The sequence below is a fragment of the Rousettus aegyptiacus genome, unplaced genomic scaffold, assembly GCF_014176215.1.
Source record: "Rousettus aegyptiacus isolate mRouAeg1 unplaced genomic scaffold, mRouAeg1.p scaffold_m13_p_3, whole genome shotgun sequence".
Taxonomy (NCBI): domain Eukaryota; kingdom Metazoa; phylum Chordata; class Mammalia; order Chiroptera; family Pteropodidae; genus Rousettus; species Rousettus aegyptiacus.
In genome coordinates, this window is record NW_023416306.1 from 6,780,570 (window position 1) to 6,798,543 (window position 17,974).

General features: G+C 59.7%; 2 protein-coding genes across 12 annotated transcripts in view; one reads left to right on the forward strand and one right to left on the reverse strand.

The window, feature by feature from the left end:
• RALGPS1 (Ral GEF with PH domain and SH3 binding motif 1) overlaps positions 1-17,974 on the reverse strand; it is a 240,160-nt gene that overhangs the window by 72,370 nt on the left and 149,816 nt on the right. The gene's annotated exons all lie outside the window — the stretch shown is intronic.
• Positions 9,223-17,974, forward strand: part of ANGPTL2 (angiopoietin like 2) — a 34,491-nt gene continuing 25,739 nt past the window's right edge. Inside the window, exon 1 of one of the 2 annotated variants that reach the window (XM_016131703.2) lies at positions 9,223-9,758. The gene's annotated coding sequence lies outside the window, so the exon portion shown is untranslated. Of the gene's footprint in view, positions 9,759-13,591; positions 16,065-17,974 lie in introns of those variants that run through there. The other variant, XM_036218307.1, reaches the window with a different exon arrangement.

Genomic DNA, 17,974 nt, shown 5'->3' on the forward strand with positions numbered 1-17,974 from the left:
GCACAGAGGATGCGTAAATTACAGAAGTCACGTGGTTAACGAGCGGTAGAGGCAGGACTCAAACCCAGCCCGTGGTAGAACTCACACCACCGAGGCACGGTCCAGCAGTGGGGAGCCTGCCACGCGTCCATCATTCCTTTCATCCTACCCATGCATCTCCTGTCGGCACCTGCCACCGGGGAATCCACTGAGGCAATCCATGCGGGTCGGCCTCTGGGCACAGGGCGGGGTGCCGAAGAGCAGATCTGGGCCAGCAACCGGGAGGATAAAGAGCAGTGTGGAAATCTGACCCCTGCCCTGCAGGGCTTCGGCCTCAGAGCTGGGATTTACCTGGCCCAGCCCAGTGAGGGTGAGACGGAGGGCAGAGGGTGGTCTGGAGGCTGGCGGGGCAGAAGCGAGCCTCCTGCACTGCTGCCCTAACTCCCTGCCGGGCCTGAGTGGAGGCCCTGAGTGGCCCCACCCCAGGCCCACTAGTCAGAGAGCCCGGAGCAGGTCTGAGAATCTCCAACCTGGAAAGATGCGGAAATAGTCCGTTCTGATTGTCAGGGGCCGCAGCGGCAAAGTTCTTGCCTCTCTCTGCTGCAAAGTCGCCCGTTCTGCGTTTGGGTCGGCGGAGCTAGGGTGCCGTGCTGAAAACAACTTCCGGCAAGCCCAAGGGGAGCCTGAGCTCCATCTCCCCGGCAGGCCGCGTCAGGAGCCACCTCCAGGGTGGGATGCGCAGGGCCACGCGAGCAGCCATGCTGCAGTGTGCAGCACGTCCTCGGCCCAGGGACCCCAGCCCCGAGCCGCCCGTTAGCGGCCGGGGCGGGGTCTGCGTACCCCAGCTTTCTGTTCCCCCACGCTCCTGGGGAATGGTGCCCGACACTGCCCAGCCGTCAGCGCTGGCTGTGGTCCTGACCGTGGGGCCCCACAGAGCTCTACGTGGGGACCTTCACGGCGCGACAGGCTACGGCTGGATCCTTTCCGTGTCAGCCACGCCGAGTTCCTGTCAGCTCTTCTTCCCAAGCCCATCCTGCGCCCGGCCACGGGTCACTGTGTCCTCGACGCCGCCCCAGTGCCCGTCTCCTCGCCCCTCACCTGGACGGCCCCTCGAGTTTCCTGGTGGAGTTCCCAGTTCCAATTTTTCCACCCCTGGACCATTCTGCATCTAACGACAAGAGGGACGTTGAGAAGATGCAAACCAGAGCGCGTCGTGGCCGGCCTGCAGCCCCCAGGGGCCTCCGCTGCGCTCACCTGGCCCACGGGGCCTGCCCCGGCCTGCCTCGCTCGCCCGCCGCCCCCCGCCCTCACTGCTTGGTCACACTGGCCATTCCAGTCCTCGGACAGGCCAAGCTCGTATCCGTGGCACTTTATCACCTGGCCCTTAGTCTCCCGACTCAGCACGGCTGGAGCCCGAGGTCTCACCGCGTGGCCTGAAGACAGCTCCCCCAGCCTCTGCCAAGAGCCCGTGCTGTCCTGAGGCTCAGAGCTGCCCTGTGGGAGCTAGGCTGGATCCAGCCACCATGCTGGTATCACCACGGTGGACACAGCCTGAGGCCTGCAGGCCTGGGCCTTCGCTCCACCACTGCCCAGCTGTGTGGCCCTGGGGAAGCTACTCTACGTCTCTGATCCTTGTTTTCCTCAGCTCTAAGAGGAGGACAAGGATGGTCCTTACCACAGCGAGTTGTGGGAGTAAATAAGGTCGCTGACGTAAGCATTCGGCGCAGTGCCTGGCACCCGGTTAACATCCGGCCGCTGCTGTCGCTGCTGTGATTTCCCATGTAGGCGTCTCCCTTCTCTTCCCCCAGGGACCCAAGTGCACACACCCTCCTCACATCTGCTTATGGAGGGACCCTCCCGCACTCGCACTCAGCTGGGTCCCAGCTATAAACACATTTGTGAGTGGCGGCTCCCTGTGGGTTCATTAAGGAAAAGGAAACGACGGATTTCAAGAGACAGGGCTGGTATCTGCATCCGTGAAGCGAACACCACGTGGCCCTGACCTCGGGGAACCCTCGTTCCAGGAGAGGAGACTAGATCTGCAGCAAATGATTCATGAGGCGGGCGGCCCGTCATGTGCTGCATGGGCCACGTGTGCTCGGGGCAGCTCCGTCTAAACACGAGGGGGGTGGTGGCATGAGCTCTTCGAACACTGCACAGAACCTCACGTCAATCCGGGTCAGATTCGGCCGCCCAATAAATCTGTGCCGGACTTTTTATAAAAGGCCCGCTGTCTGTCTTAGAGCTTCCGGATTTGGATTCGTGGGTGAGGGGGTGGGAGCTCACAGTCAGGGCCAGGGACCCCGTCAGGCACAGTGGCCACGGTGCTTGGGGCTCACGAAACCGTTAGGGGCTTGTGACAACGTTTACTCCTTTTAAAATGAGAAAGGAAAGTGAAGTTTTAGGTTAGAAAATGCTTTGGTACGTAATATGAACGTATCTGTCTTTATACGACACAGTCATAGAAGATGGATTTTCACATTCTTCATGAAAGCGAAGTGCCTGGGGCCGGTGGACGAAGTCGGAGCCACGCCCGGGGCACTGCCCTCGCAGACGGAAGGAGAATCATCGCTGCCCTCCCCCGCCCCCCGACCTGCCGGGAGGCTCGAGGGAGGGAACACAGGGCAAAGCGGCCTGGGAGCCGGCTGTGCCACGCGGGGAGAGGGGCTGACACAGGGAACGGCACCGTCTGCCGCCCGCGCCTGCCGGGAACACGCGTGCACACCCGTCCCCCTGCGGCGTCACCCACGCCTGGCGGGACGGCCCGACACAGCGACGCCGACCTTCCCGCGCCTGCCTGGCGGATGGAACAGTGGAAAGGGGGAGAAGGGCACCTCGGAGCCAGAGCGGTGGAGCGGGGAGTTACTCGGGACCCCCAGAGCCAGCTTGGGACCCTCGGTGGCCTGGATGCAACCGCATGGCGTCGGGGCAGCGGGCTTTCTCTCCTTGGGTCTCCTCTCCCTTCTCTTTCCAGTCAGACTCCCAAGTGGCACTCCTTGCTGCCCTCGATCCCAGGACCCTGCATTAGAAGACGACGTTTTGAAGGCTAGCCTTCCTGTGTAGCTGTTCAACAGGCAGGGATCACGTGGGTTTTTGTGCTCGGCCTCGAGTGAGATGCTCTGGACGGAGCCTGGAACGAGGTGGTCCCGGGCTCCGCCCTCGGCCCGCTGATGGCATCTGCCCACCTCCCTACCAGCACCAGCACCAGCACCTCTGCCTGGTGACTCTACCCAGGCCTCAGGCGTGGGACGCTCACTCCACCAGGCTCTCGTCAGAGGCCTCGTTCATCTGCCCAGCCGGCCGCCTCCGTGGGCCCCGGGAGAGAGAAGCAACGCCGTTGACAGCTCGCTGCTCCCTGCGATGAGCACTTCGGCAGGTTATCTGCAAGGGGGCCGGAGTCGCCCTTCACTGACCCTAAAACTGCCCTCGGCCCCTCGTCTCCTGTTAGGGACGAAGGTCTTGTGTGACGCACACAACATTCCAGAAGCAACAATTTTTTAAAAATTTATGTAGGATGGGGATGATTTTAAACAGCTTCAGAAATTTCCTGTAAAGTTTTTATTATGAAGATACAAAGAAAATGAGCAAACTATGTCTCTCCTCTTTCTTCTCCTCGGCCCCCCCAACCCCGCTTGGGGATGGGCCCAGAATCAGCTGCAGCGTGAGCACACAGGGACCAGACCGAACGAACATTCCTTAAAATACTGTTATGATGACAAAATGAAAACCAGGCAACTAAAGTCTCAGCAAATTGGCCTTGAGTAAATTGACCTGGAGCCCAAACTCTGGCGCTCAGATGGGGCTTAATAAATATTTGTTGACTGAACAGCAAATGTCTTTGACTGCTAAGTGATCTCCAGACTCGAGCGGCACTGCCCTGACTCCGTCCCCTGGCAGTGGGCTGAGAAGTCAGGAATGAAGTGGATCATGCATGAGCTAACGGCAGGCTCTCAGAGCCGCTCCGTGACTGAGCGTGCGCGCTGCGCTAACATTCGTTTGGCAACCCCGTGACAGGTAGTGTCTACAAAGGGCTCTCCAGGCTGCCTGGGCATCCCCCAGGACACTGGTCAGCACAAGATGGCCAGCAGCTCCGCCTTGGAATCCTCACGTAAATGCCAGTCTCCTGACTTGTCGTAGGGCCAGGAGACACGTGGCTTCCCAGCCAGGCATGGGGCAGCGAGTCACAGGACCTGACCGCAACACCTCCAGGAGAGAAGAGGACCAGCTGGTCCACTATCAGCTCAGAGGCAGCCGTTTCATTAAATCTGGGTGGACAGAGGCTCTTGGCAGTTCCACGGGCTTCCTGATGCTCGGACACTCCCCTAGGCCTTTCCAAGACCAGCAGACCAGGAGAGGAGGGACCCTGCGCCATGTCCCTTAACCATGGGTCAACTTCACTGGAGCCCTGATCACTAAAACTGCCAAAGTTCCTCACATCTGAGAAGTCATCAACCAATAAATACGTCATATTCTAGTAAAAAACAAAAAATGCTGCCAATGAAACCCTGACATGCTATTAACCTTAAGATGCATCTTGATTTCAGAGACGTTAAAACAAGAAAAAGGGGGTTAAAATTGAAGCAAGGCGATTTGTTCCCAGGACGACTGTGTTCCTGCTGGCTTTGATGTAGGTCTTAACCCCAGTCTCGTCACTTCCTAGCTATGTGGCCTGGTGCAAGGAACTTCACTTTGCCAAGTTTCTGTCTTCTTGTTAGTAGAACAGAATGGTAACACTGCCCAGAGGCCAAAAAAAAAAAAAAAAATACCCATAAAATGTTGAGCTTGATGATTAGTGCCTCACATGCAGCTACATAAGGTGCTCTAACGAGGCTCGTGGGGACAATACATTTTGCCACCTTCTGGTGCCCCAGTGGGTACACTGAGCTCAACCAATCTATGAATTATTGGGACTGACATTTCCTTACAGACTATGACCAAGAGCAGGGAGGAGAGAGAGACAGGACTTATAAAAATAAACCAAGTGCAAATTCGAGGACTAAAACATATAGCACCTGACATAAAACATATTTTGAATGAAATGAATAATTAGATGCTATAGAAGAAAGAATCGGCAAACTTGAAGACAGGTAATAAAAAAGATCCCAACTGAAGAATTGAGTGAAAAACGAGATTAAAATAAAAAAAATGCACAGAGCTTCAGTGACCAGTGGGACGACGTCCAGTGTGTAGATGGAGTTCCAGAGGAGAGGGGAGAGAGGACTGGGCCAAAGAAATACTTGAAGTAATAATGACCAACCCATAGATCTAAGAAGCTCAATGAATCCCACGTAGAATAAATATAAAGAAAAAAAAAAACCCACACACACATCTAGTCACACCACTGTCAAACTACTAAAAGTTAAAGATAGAGAGAAATCTTTAAAAAAGTCAGAGTGGGAAAAAAAAACCATCATGGACACAGGAAGAGCAAGAAGGAAGAGAGCTGGTGTCTTATGAGGAATGACATGGGCCAGAAGGCAATAAAATGGTGTTTAGAAAGTTCTAAAAGGGCAAAAAAACGTCGGTTTGGGATATGCGAAGCCTGAAACGGCGCCGAGACTCTGCACGGCCCCCCACGCACTCCTGTCTCGTACAGAGCATCTCAGTACGACATCTCCGCGTTGCCAACGACGGCAGAAAGAAACGGTAACGACGCGGCGGCACGTGAAATCACTCACGCAGACCGTGGCGCATCCTCAGGATGCTCTGTGTTCTGACACCGTGCGAACCTCAGACATTTTTCATCCTGATAAAAACTCTAAAAAAAAAGAAAACCGAAAATTCCCTTCTCGTCGAATGCTTTAGCTACATGGTGCTCTGGTCCGGCGGGCCGGTGGACCTGTGAGGATGGAGCTCCTCGAGGTCGGGGGGACTCCAAGACCCGGGCGCCATCGAGGGAGGAGGATGACAAGGACGCTGGGGGCAGGGACGAGCAGCCCGCGTCTCCTGAGCGCGTGCCGGGTGCCGAAGGCCAGGCCTCGCCGCGCGGGGAGCCCCGGTGTGTTATTCTAACCCGCACGCTAACCCCGAGGACCGTTACCATTTCTTTCTTTTTTCTTTTTTCCTAAAATGAGGACGCAAAGTCTGAGAGAGAGCCAGAAGGCTGCCCAGTTAGTGACTCTGAGCCTCAGCTCCTCGCTGCCCGCTTCCCCGGTGAGCCACCATGTGTCCACTCCGCTCCACGGGCCATTCCCCATGCCCCGGGGCACAGGGGGCTCACGGCCAAGCGAAGGAGTTAATAAAGATGACTACAGCCAACATTCACTGAACACGTACTGCGTGCCGGCCAATTGTGTGTTATGCTTAACGGGTCGCATTTAATTTTCACAACAGCCCAGTGAGGCAAATCCTTGTTTTCACAGATGAGGACAGTGAGGCTCAGAGCGGCCGAGTGGTAGGCCTAGGGTTTGACCCTGCAGCTCAATGTCCCCAGCAGCACACTCAACAGCCCACGGCCACCAGAGGGGCAGCGGCTACGTGAAGAGGTCAGGGCGAGGCCACCCTGGTGCTCCTCCCGCACGTGATGGGACCCTTGGAGCTCTGAATTGTGAAAGCAGATTTGTCTTCAAGGGACTTGGGCTGTGCCTGTTCCCAGAGGGTGGGAAAGTCCTGGGCACCCCCCGACCGCCTCTCCTCCCGGGACGGCTGCGACCATCTCCCCCCAGCTCTGGGTGACTAGTCCGAAGCTCCCATCAACCCAGGCTCCACTCAACATCGAACGGGGGCTTCTGAAAACAAAAGCGCGTCGGAACGGTGTCTTGCTTAAAAACTTTCAGAGGCTCCCGACTACCCTTGGGATAAAGTGCCACCTCTCACAAGGCCTCACCTGCTCCCCATCTCTCCTCAGCCAAGGGCACGTCCCTCGGCTCCTGGACAGAACACCTGTAGCTGCTCCCGCCTCGGGGTCTGCTCTGGTTACCACCGCCGTGTGACAAATCACCACCCGCACTTAGTGGCCCGAAATCGCCATTTTTATACCCTTGTGGGTTCGTTGGCAGTTCTGACATGGAACAGTGGGATGGCTTCTCTCTCAGGTGTCTGGGGCCTCTCCAGCTGGGGGGGAGGCTCGATGGCGAGGGGCTGGAGTCACAGAGAGGCAGCGTTCCTCACACGTCTGGGGGCTGAGGCCGGCTGTCAGCTGGGACTGAGGCTACACGTGGCCTCTGCATGGCAGCTTCCGGGTAGCCGGACTTCTCAGGTGCCAGCGTGGCTCGGGCTCCAAAAGAAGAGTGTCCCGGTGAACCAGGCAGAAGCTGCCCTGCCCGTTCTCAGCCTGAGAAGTCAGGCGGCGTCACCGCCACTGCGTTCTGCTGGCTACGAGCAAGGCACAGACCCACCCGGGTTCAAAGGGAGAAGGAAGAGGCCCTGCCCCTCCATGGAGGAGTGTCGCGGTCTCACCGTGGACCAGGAGAGACGGTGAGGGCCATCTTTGAGAAAGCGACCCACCGCACGGCCTTCGTCCGCCGCCGTCTCTGCCTAGACCACCCCCTCTCCAGCCTCGCCACTGATTCTTTCTTCTTACCCGTCACGCGGGTTTCGGCCGAAGCGCCTCTCCACCTCTCCGGCAGGGAGCCCGCCCTCACGGTCCCGCCCCAGCTCTACCCGGCCTCAGGCTCACTCAGAGGCTCCCTCAGTGCCCAGCGCTTCCCAGGCACCCCCATCTGTCTGTCTGTCTGTCTCCCCCTGACTGTGCGCTCTGTGAGGACGGGGACTTTGCTTCCTGCGGTTGGCTTGAGTACGTTTCCAATAAACACATCCTGGAGAAGAGAGACAGAGAGAGAGAGAGAGGAAGAGGAAGGGGGAAAGAGGGACAGAGGCCAGCCTCCAGGCTGCCGAGGGCGCAGCTCGAAAAGAATTCAGCTCCACCCTTGCGCCTTTGCTGACCCTGAGCCCCCAGCCTGCCGTGGCCCCACCACAATGGCTCCCCGTGGTCCAGAGCAGGTGGGCGTCCTCACCCTCACTATAGAAATGTGTGTGTGTGTGTGTGTGTGTGTGTGTGGGTGTGGGTGTGGGGGGGGTTCCTGTCCAACCCGTCCGTCTGGTCAATGCTGTGGCCCATAAGATACCACCTTCTAAAAAGGGTCAGGGGCTAACAAATGGCGAGGGGAGGAGGTCCGCTGGGCTGAGGACAGTTGAGGCAAGAAGAAACGCCGGCTCCCTGCAGAGACGAGAGTGGTGAACACGGTGGGCCGCGATGGACCTGCGAGCCCAGGGACCAAGGACATGCACGGCGCACTGTGTCTCGGGGTGGGGGTGGGGGACCCCCGTTAAAATTTCTCTCCCGATTTGTAACCAAACATCAGTACCGCCACCACCACCACCACCGATTTTTTTTTTTAAAGGAAAGGGCGACCCCCAATGTTCCACGCGGCCGCGGTCCAGGTGAGAGGGCACACCTGTGTCTGGCTGCTCCCCCTCCTGGTCCTCGCCCCCCGCTCCTGCAGGACTGCTTACTTCGCGGGGCCCATGCTGTCTTCACCTCGCCTGCTCCGACTCTGTCAGCACTCACAAGCTCCACACCGGTGACAGACTGCTGAGGACCGGCGGACCCCCCATTATCTGTTCCTCGAAAAGCCTGCTGGGAGGGGCTGGTTCGCAGCAACCGCTGGCCCCACCTGACCCACGAGTCTGAGTCCAGACCACCTAGGCGTCCCTGCCCCGGGCCAAGCCCCTGCCCCAGGGGCCTCGCAGAGCCCTCGCCACTGCCCTGGAGGCGGGTTCCTTGTCAGCTCATTTGCTGCTGCATGAACAGGATGCCGAGTGGAGGGGACTGAACCCGGCCGCCCAGGTAGGAGGTGACGCAGCATTTCTCCAGCACGGCCCCACCCCGGCCCGCGGCATTTCCACTCCCGGGCTCCTGCCTCCCAGATGCGGCTGGCTCCCGTGCGGACAGCCCTGGGCTCCCTTCCCCAGGGTTTGGAGCTGGGAGTGAGCCCTCTGGGAGGCCGTCTGTGTGTGGGGGGGCTGCCCCGCCTGAAACTCTGTGGGCCGTGCACAGCAGAGGACCCGGCTGGCTCCCTGCTGCCCGCGCGTCAGTCGCCTGCACAGCTGGAGCGGATCTAAACCCGCTACCTGAGTCAGAGGGGAAGCTGCCTGCGTTGCAAAGTGCACCAGGAGCTGCCCCAGCTTGGGGAAGCAGGCGGGCCAGGGAGCAGAGCTGGCCAGGCTGCTCGTGCCAGGGAAGGAGGGGGCCCTTGGAGGCCGCCAAAGCGGGCTGGGGCGGGAGGGGCCGGGCCAGCTGGGGCTGGAGCTAGTGTGACATCACCGGGCGGCCCGCCTCTGTCTGGGGCTGAGGGGAGGCCCGGAGCCTTTCTGGGGCCTGGGGGATCCTCTTGCACTGGTGGGTGGAGAGAAGTGCCTGCAGCCAACCAGGGTCAGGCTGTGCTCACAGTTTCCTCCGGCGGCATGTAAAGGCTCCACAAAGGAGTTGGGAGTTCAAATGAGGCTGCTGCAGACGGCCTGGGGACGGACGCGAGGCAGCCCCGAGCTGTGCCGCCCGGGTCGGGACCTGCACAGCACGGCCTGGAGGCAGCCACCAGCCTCCGACGCACGAGAGGGCAGGTTGTGAGCAGCTGCGGAGGACCCGCGGCCAGCCCCGTCCCGGCCCGGCCGAGCCCCACCGTGCGGGCACAGCAGAGCCGGCACAGGCCGGTGAGGCAGGGCTTCTGGGTGGCTGGCTGGCCTGAGACTCGGGACCCCTCCTGGAGGCCATGGACGGGCTGCCCCGCTGACGGCCAAGCATGTGAGCAGCTGCCCCGGAAGCAAGCAGGAGGGACGAGGTAAGGGGCCAGCTCCGGGGTGCCGAGGGGTGGGGGCGAGCGGCAGCACCTGGTCCTGGGTCTGGGGCTCAAGACCCCAGACCCTTCCGGCTGGGGGTGTGTGCACAGCTGGGTCCCGGAAGGTGTCACTCCTGCTTTCACTGGGAGCCAAGCACGGCGTGTGCCGGGGCAGGACCTGCAGCCGCCTGGGCAGAGGGTGGCGTCCCGGGCACGAGCTCGTGGGCTGGGGTTCCGAGGCCCCACTCTCCTGCTTGGACAAAGAGCCTTTGGGTGGTGGCGGTGGCTGGGGTGTGTGCACGAGCGTGTGCTGTGTGTAGGTGTGCGCTAGCGGGGACAGTGGACGGCAGGGGCAGTAGCCGAGGACTCAGGAAGTCGTTTTGAAGTTTTGGGTCCCTCTGCACCCTGGCTGGGGGACGATACGCAGGCAAAAGCAAGTGCATCTGCGGGAGCCGGGAGCCTTGTTCGGAAAGGTCCCGGGAGCCCAGCCGCCTGTGCTCATGCCCTCGGCGGGGCGCGGAGGGGCGAAGGGCTCCACGCTGGGGGGGACGCGGCAGCCAGAGACTCCTGCCCGGGGCAAAGTGCTGCCCGGGCTCTCCCTGCACGCCCGACGACACCTGATCCCTCCCGGCCCGGACGGCACCCCAGGGAGCCCAGGTCTCCAGCAGACTGGACACGGCTGGGAATGAGGGGCGGGCTCCCCAGCACCGGGCGGTGGCGGGGGTGGTGGTGGGGGGGACAACAGCGCGGGCTCCACATTCCGTGTCCCTTGAAAGCGCTCTGTGTTAGATAACACTTCCAAACAGAAACTCTCCCCTGATCCCTCCCTCTCCTTCTGTGATGTGTGTGTCACGGGTCAGCTGCTGCCCGTGCCGTGGGATTACGAGGGCTCCCAGAGGCCGGCCCGGTCACTGAGGGAAGAGCTCCTCTCAGCGGGCTCTGAGGAACGCGGAGAAGGCCGCCCACGTGTGCCGCCCGCGCTGAGGCACAGGGGGGCCGGGCCCGCGAGCTGGGTTCAGATCCTGGCTCTTCCACTTGGGAGCCAAGTGACTCCAGCAGAATGTTTAGCCTAAGCCCCAGTTTCCTTTTCTGAAAAATGAGATAATAACAGTACTCGTCTCTTAGTAACTGCTAAGACATATATCGCACTTATAAAACCTACCCTGAGCCAACCTGTAGGATCTTCACAACTGCCCTGTAATGTAAGACCTACTACCCGTCACCATTTACAGGGGAGGAAACTGAGGCAAAGAGGGTAAGCAAGATGCCCAAAGCCGCACGGTCAGGAAGTGCCAGCTCCAGGACTTGAACCCAGCACCCTGAACCACGCTCCACAGCCTGCTAGGAGGAGCATGAGTGGTCATGCCTGGGCAGGCCTGCTGTGCGACGAAACCGCAGAAAATGCTAGTCACGGATTATTAGGAACGTAGCGATAGAATCGCAGAGACCCAGACTCCCGCTCTGTCCGGGCACCTCCTGCCAGGGTATCAGGAAATCCGCAAGGCCGCCCACCCCGGGGGTCCTTGCGGCAGCCCGAGGGGGGTTTTGCGTCTGGGGGTGAAGACAGCATGTCCGGGTCTCAGAAGCCCACACCGAGGAAGAGGGCGGACACACTGAGGAAGGGGGTGCAGTGTGTCCGACGGCAACCTCACCGGACAAGCATCCTGCTTGTCTGCCTGCTGGTGCCCCAGGCGGGACGGCAGTGGCTGAGGAAGGTGAGCTACCTCCCTGCCCACAAAGCAGGAGGACCCGAGCCAGGCCTGTCCTGGGGTTGCGGAAGGAGAGGTAAAGACCCCTCCCCCAAACCCCACCCCTCCCTATCACCGAGTCTGGCCACACGGTGGCCAAGTCTGGTGGAGCTGACACCAGCCAGCACTGGTGTATCTTAACCCAAGGCAGGAGCTTCTCTCCTGTGGCCCCGGAGGTCTCAGTGGGCTTCCAGAACTCCGGGAAGCGTTTCGAAAAGCTGACATTAAACATCCGCTCCTCTAGCGCGAGGCCTCCGGGCTGCGGAGGCCCTGGCCTGGAACCACAGCCGCCTCACTGTGCTCTCTGGGCAGCCCAGGCCGAGCAGAGGCTCTGACTTCACAGGCCTGGCTAACGAAACCAGGATTATTACTCCCTAAAGGCAGTCGTGAATAAAGCACATGGCCCGGGAGGAGACTGCACGGTACGGCTCCCAGCTCAGGGGCCGAACACCTAAGCCATGCCTCCCTCCGCTCCTCCATCCACAATGATTTAAGGACCCACGGGGCTAAGAAAGGCACACTCGTTATCTCATTTCATCCTCAGCACAACCTATGAGGAAGGTTCTAGTTTTAGCCTCCCATTGTACGGACGAGAAAACGAAGGCTCAGAAAAGATAAGCAACCTGCCCAAGGTCACACAGATGATGATGATGACGACGTGAAACTTGATTCCTGGTCAGTCTGGCTTTGAAATCCACACCTTTTCCCCACCGTTCCACCACGCTGCCCTGTGCAAGGCATCTTGACTTCTGATCCTGTCGCTGGGTCTCTGCCCGCGGCCCTTAGCCGCCCTCCCAATCTGTTTGGCTGCTGTCCTACAGAGCGCCGCACCACCCCATTGGACAGCTAAGTGCTGGCCTGATTCGGATGCCTCCCTTGCTTGCTGTAGAAGCCCACCTCTCAGACAGGACGGGCATTATTGCCGCCTCTCTCACAGACGCGTCTCCGCACGGCCACACAGCATGCCTGTGGTAACGCGGTCAGGGAGAGAAGGAGCAGGATTTTGAGCCGGGCTGCCTGACTTCAGAGACCCACGCACCTGGTCCTTGGCGCGGCCGCACCCTCATGTCGGCACCTCGGAACTCTGGCACCAGCTCGGCGGGGCATTGCCTCGGGCAAACATCCATCTGTGTGCCTGAGATGCCGCCCATGCGTTTCCTGCGCCCTGCCTGGAGACCCCAGGGCCTGCAGGTCCTCAGGGTCTATACTGGGCCACACCTGAGCAATTCCTCAGAAGCCGTGAGGGAGATGGCACCAGGTAGCTACATCAGAACAAACAAAACCGACAGCAGCCCCGCCCAAGGCAGGTACACACGACTCTGGCCTCTCCATGAATCACAGCTCATTGCATCTGGAACGGTCTCCTTGACAGCAGTCAGAAGGGGGAGGGGCCTCTGCGTCTTTGCACCCGCAGCCCAGTGGGGGGGGGTGGGGCGGAGGGTGCATCTACTCATCACACGATGGCACAGGGCAGACTTATAACGATGAAGCACGTGGCGCTGAGTGTCCCGCAAGATGAGCGGCACCGTCCCCACTTTACAGAGGAGGAAACTGAGGCTCAGAGGGCGTGGCGCCACTGCCAGGGTCTCCCCACTAGTGGGCCAAAAAGCAGGGATTCAAACCCAGATCTGGGCTCGTTCCACCCCAGCCCGCTGCCATCCTGGACAAACACACTGTGCAAATCTCGAGAATGAATCAATTCATTGAATAGCATTTCTTTTCTGTGAATTTATATAAAACGCCCCAAATAGAAGGGTTATTCAGCCGCTGGCAGCTTGGAGTTTGTGGTGATAGGTCACACCAGAACCTCATTCTGAGGGTCGTTTCTATGACAAAAACAGAATTCCCTCACTTCCACTGTAAGCCATATGACCGATTTAATAACAGCTTTGGCGGTGGGGGGTGGGAGGGGGCGGGCGCGGAGACTCTGGAACATCACACTGTGATGTTGTAAAGCCCTGAAAAACGTTAGGCTCCCATTACACGTACACATCGCCGTGAGAGGTTCTGACCACAGAAAGCTTCATGGTGTATGTGTGGCAGGCAGGGGGCGGGGCAGCAGGCAGGCCTCTGACAATCTAGCTATTGTGTCAGGTCTATTCTCTGGTAGAACCGGCCCATCTTGGGGACCAGCAGCCCCAGGGCCTCAGCTTCCCCCTGCTGCCTAGTCCTCCAGGGAGTCGGGCCCAAGGTCATCTCGGAGAAGCCCTGAACTAACTGTTCTTATCTCCAAGAGATGCCGGGGGACCCGCCCAGCTCCGGCAAGGCCCACACTCCTGCCCACGTGGTCCCACTCCAGCCTCCACGAAGGAAAAGCTGTAGTAGGTCCTAGTCACTGCTGAACCTCCAATACCCACTCAGGGCCGGGCCGAGGAGGCATCTGGGGTGTGAGTGAATGCAGGAATGAATGAATGAGTGCATGAAGCAAGCCCAAGACCCAGGCGAACGAGCCTCTCAAGGCTGGGGCGCCATGCCACTCTCCCCGGTGTCGTCCAGCCAAGGTCTCTTCTGGGATGCGCCTTCTCCCAGCCCGTGGCTCCCCCACCCCTCGTCCCAGCTAGAGGAGGCGCCTCCTGAGTCTCCCGAGTCTCCCCATCGGGGCACGGATCACTGCACTACAAACGCCAGCTCTCGTGTTGCCTACGACTGGGGGCCCCCGGAGGGCAAGGGCCTCCCGTGTCCCTGCTCTTTCTCCTGCCCCCGGCACAGGGGCCGGCACGGGGGAAACGCTCAGCAAACACGCCCGGCGAAGGAAACCCCCGAATTCCTGCGTAGTACCCCAGGTGCCACCCTGCCTACTGGGGAAGCCAGAGGGGGCATCGTTTGGGGGGCACACAACAAGCCGTGTCGTGGGCGCTCTGACGGAGGGAGCCCAGCGGCTCCTGGGAGCTGGAGGGCCCCGCACTGCACGCGGAGAGTTCCACGGAGAGGTGGGCCTGTGCGGTCAGCTTAGGAAGGAAGACAGGCACGCGGCAGGTGAGGCGCGGGAAGGACGGCGTGAGCAGGGGCAGGCAGGTGTGACTACTAAGCGGGGCTCTCACAAGACCAGATTCGAGTTTCAGAAAGACGGGCCCGGAGCTGCACTGTTCCAAAGGCGGGGAGGCCGCTTGGGACCGCGTGGAAAAGAACCTGGCTCTGGATTCGACAAACCTGGTTCCAAGCCCGGCTCCGCCTCTTGGCAGCTGTGTGGCCCTGGGCAAGTGCCTCCCTCTACTACCTCCGTTTCCTCATCTGTGAAATGGGGACAGGCTTAGCCCCTTCCTTACAGAGCTGCTGGGATCGGCGAGGCAGACACAAAAAGTGCTTGTCCCAGTGCTCGAAGGATGAGCCCATGCCAGCAGGCTGCGGTGGCCCTGGTGCCAGCCGCTCAGCCTGGCCCAGAAGAGCCGCCCCGGGCAAGGCTTCTTCTCTCTGGAAGCCACCTGGGACAGCGCTGTCCACCCGGCCCCTGGCTTCTCCCTCTCCTCTGAGGCTCCCCCAGTTCCAGGGCTCCAGAGCACACGAGGCCCTGCCGGAAATGCAACAGCCAACTCAGAAGCTGGGCTCTGAAATGGCTTCTGCAGACTGTCCCCGCCTCTGCTCCGCTGGCCGAGGCTCCTGGCACAGAGGGCTCAGCGCGCTGGCTTTGGGGGAAAGCTCAAAATGGTTCTCAAATAATGCACCCTGCAAAAGTAACAGCCGTATCCTTGTCCCCCTGGCAGAGGCAACCAGCCCCCCACTGCCTAACCACATCCCCTCATAACCTATGATCTCATGGTGTGACCACAGTCCGCCTCCTCCGTGAACTCAGCCCTCCCCTGGAGCCAGCAGCTCCCCAGGGGCAGAGCGCTGGAGCCCGGGACCTCGGGCTCATTCGCTCCCCCCGTGCCGCCGTTCCAGGCTGATCTGGCCGATCCTACTCTACCATCTTCCCTGGCTCACACCTGCGTCCCTATCATCCACGACAGGCTGCAGCCACGCACAGTGCCTGGGTGGTGCGAGGCCAGGTGCCTGGACAAATGGTTCGTGGACGGTCTTACGAGAGCCGCCCTGGCAGGGCCTGGGAATTGGTGCCCACGTGGTCTTCTGGTGGGAAGTGATTCACAGGATCCTCTTCTGGGGGTGGGGATGGCCGCTGGAGATGTGGCTGCTCCCTCCCTGGCCTCCAGGCCGGCGGTGAATCACCTAGGACAAGGATGCACAGTCCCTCCTCCAGGTCGTCTAAGGAGAAGATGCCACTGCTCACCATAGATGCCTGTTTTGGGGTCTCACCACTGAAGATGATCAAGAAGCTCTTTCTAAGATGCAACAACACTCGCCCTTGTGCTGACCTGAAAGCCATGCCTCCTTCGGTCAGCAGTGACTAAGAAGTAATCTGCACCCGGCCATGAGCCAGACAGGCGCCTTTTATTCACGCCGGTCGGGGAGACAATCCTGACGGAAGTGAGGGCCTGGACTGAGCCGTCAACAGCTGAATCCCGGCCCTGATGTGTACTTCAGGCGACCTTCGGCAAGGAACCCGACCTTCCTGGACCCAGGTTTCCGCTACTGCGAAAGGCAGATGATAACAGCTTTCTCCCAGGTATGAGGATCATATAAGTTGTTGCCCAATCGGGGCACTTTTAGGAGTAAAGGGGGTGCTATTCACAACGACGTGGGGCAACACACCTCAGCTGGGGCCAACCGGGACGCGTGGTCCTCTGCTCGCAGGGCACGAGCACCGCTCGGACGGCTCACGACAAAGTGGCCGCTGCCGCCGTCTATACTACTGGTCGTGTGGCCGCGGGGCCCTCTAGGGCCTTCTCTTCTGGAATGTCCTTTACCTGGAACCCTCCCACCTCCTGGGTCACCAGCCGGCTTTATGTCTCGCCCTCTGGCACACCGCCTACCACAGACGGCTTTGCTGGGACAACTGTCGACTCGGAAGTTTTGATTTTCTCTGATCTGCCCTGATGTGGGCTTAACAATCTTGACTGGTGCTCGGGTCCGTCAGACTCACGCACACGCGACTCAGGTTCTGGGCTCCCCGGAACCCCGACATCGGGGCCAGGCGGGTTCCGGACCCCCTCGTCGCCCTGGTAGGCCCCCGCAGTGCCTCTGGCCTGGACGCACATCTGGCCTTCCTCTGTGATCACAGAATGATGGGGATAGGGCTGGCGGGGGGGGGGGCAGTGGGTTCCACGAGCCCTTCAGACAGGACCATAGCCTGGGCTGGGGATGGAGCTCCATCCTGAAATCTGGACTTAATTCAGGTTTCCCGGGCGCCGGCAGTCCTGGGGGTCTCAGGAGCTCTCCTGTTCATCCCCTGCCGGGGTGGGGTCAGAGAATAATCCCTTTTGAGCTTCCTGTCACTTCAGCGCATTCGTTTCTATACATTCGGCATGGCACGCTTTGGAGTTCTCTGTTCCCAGCTCTGCCACTGGGTAGCACTTTGCTCGGTGACTCATGGTCTTTGAGTCTCAGTAGCTTACTCGCCTGAAAGTGAGGATAATTGTCATCCCTGCCGTTAGCCTTAACAGCATTTTTGTGGCAATTAGAAAATTGCTAATGTAAATACACAGAACTACAAAGACAACGTGTGTGCATTGCGCTTCCTCGTTGCACAGCACACGACTTGGGGCACGGAGCCCCGAAGTCACAGGGCTCCCCTCCCAGCGCTGCGGGAAGACCGAGCGGGCCGGTGCACGTCAAGAGCGTGGGTCAGACTGCGAACTGGCTGTTCTCTTTCAGTATTTGAACCGTCCGCATCCCTAAGCTCTCGGGGGAGGACTCACCAGAGTACCCAGGCCAGCTGCGTCTGCCCCGGGGGCAGGACACACAGCTCCATCTTATGAAAACAATGCTTCCCACAAAGTGGCCTGTGACCTGGGCCGCCGTGCTGTGGTGCCGAGAGAGACGTGGGCATGCGGCGTGTGGCCCCGCCGCCACCAGGCCCAGCAGGGACGCTCACAGCTGCCCTCGGGAGGCGGGGCAGGACCCGAGGCCACCTCCCAGCGAGCAGAGGCCCTCACGTGGCTCGGTCACACCAGCCGGCTGTGGGGAGGGAAACCCGTGCCTAATGGAAACTCCTTACAATACAATGTGGAAAAGCCATTTCAAGAATCGCTTTTATTTTCATTTCGAAGCCAAGGAAAACAGTCGGATTTGCTTTTCTTTGTTGGTCACAGGAAAAAACCGAGGAGCATCGTTCTGCCTGGAGTCGAGCTCTTTCCCCAGGTCTAAGATGGCTGGGATGCTGGGGGGGTTACTTCCCTTGGGATGCAATTAGTTCAATAAATATCAAAGAGAACAAAAGTAAACAAACTCATCACTGCCCATTAAGAACTGCCAAACTAGCAAAACAAACGAAGGGGGAGGGAGGGACTCTTTAAGGAAAATAAATGACCCTGAGCCAAGGGCAGGCACGGAGCACAGCCCTTCGTATCAGGCTGACCTCGGCTCTGGGCTGGGTCAGCGCTGACCCTTATCCGCCATGTGCCCCTGAGGAAGTCA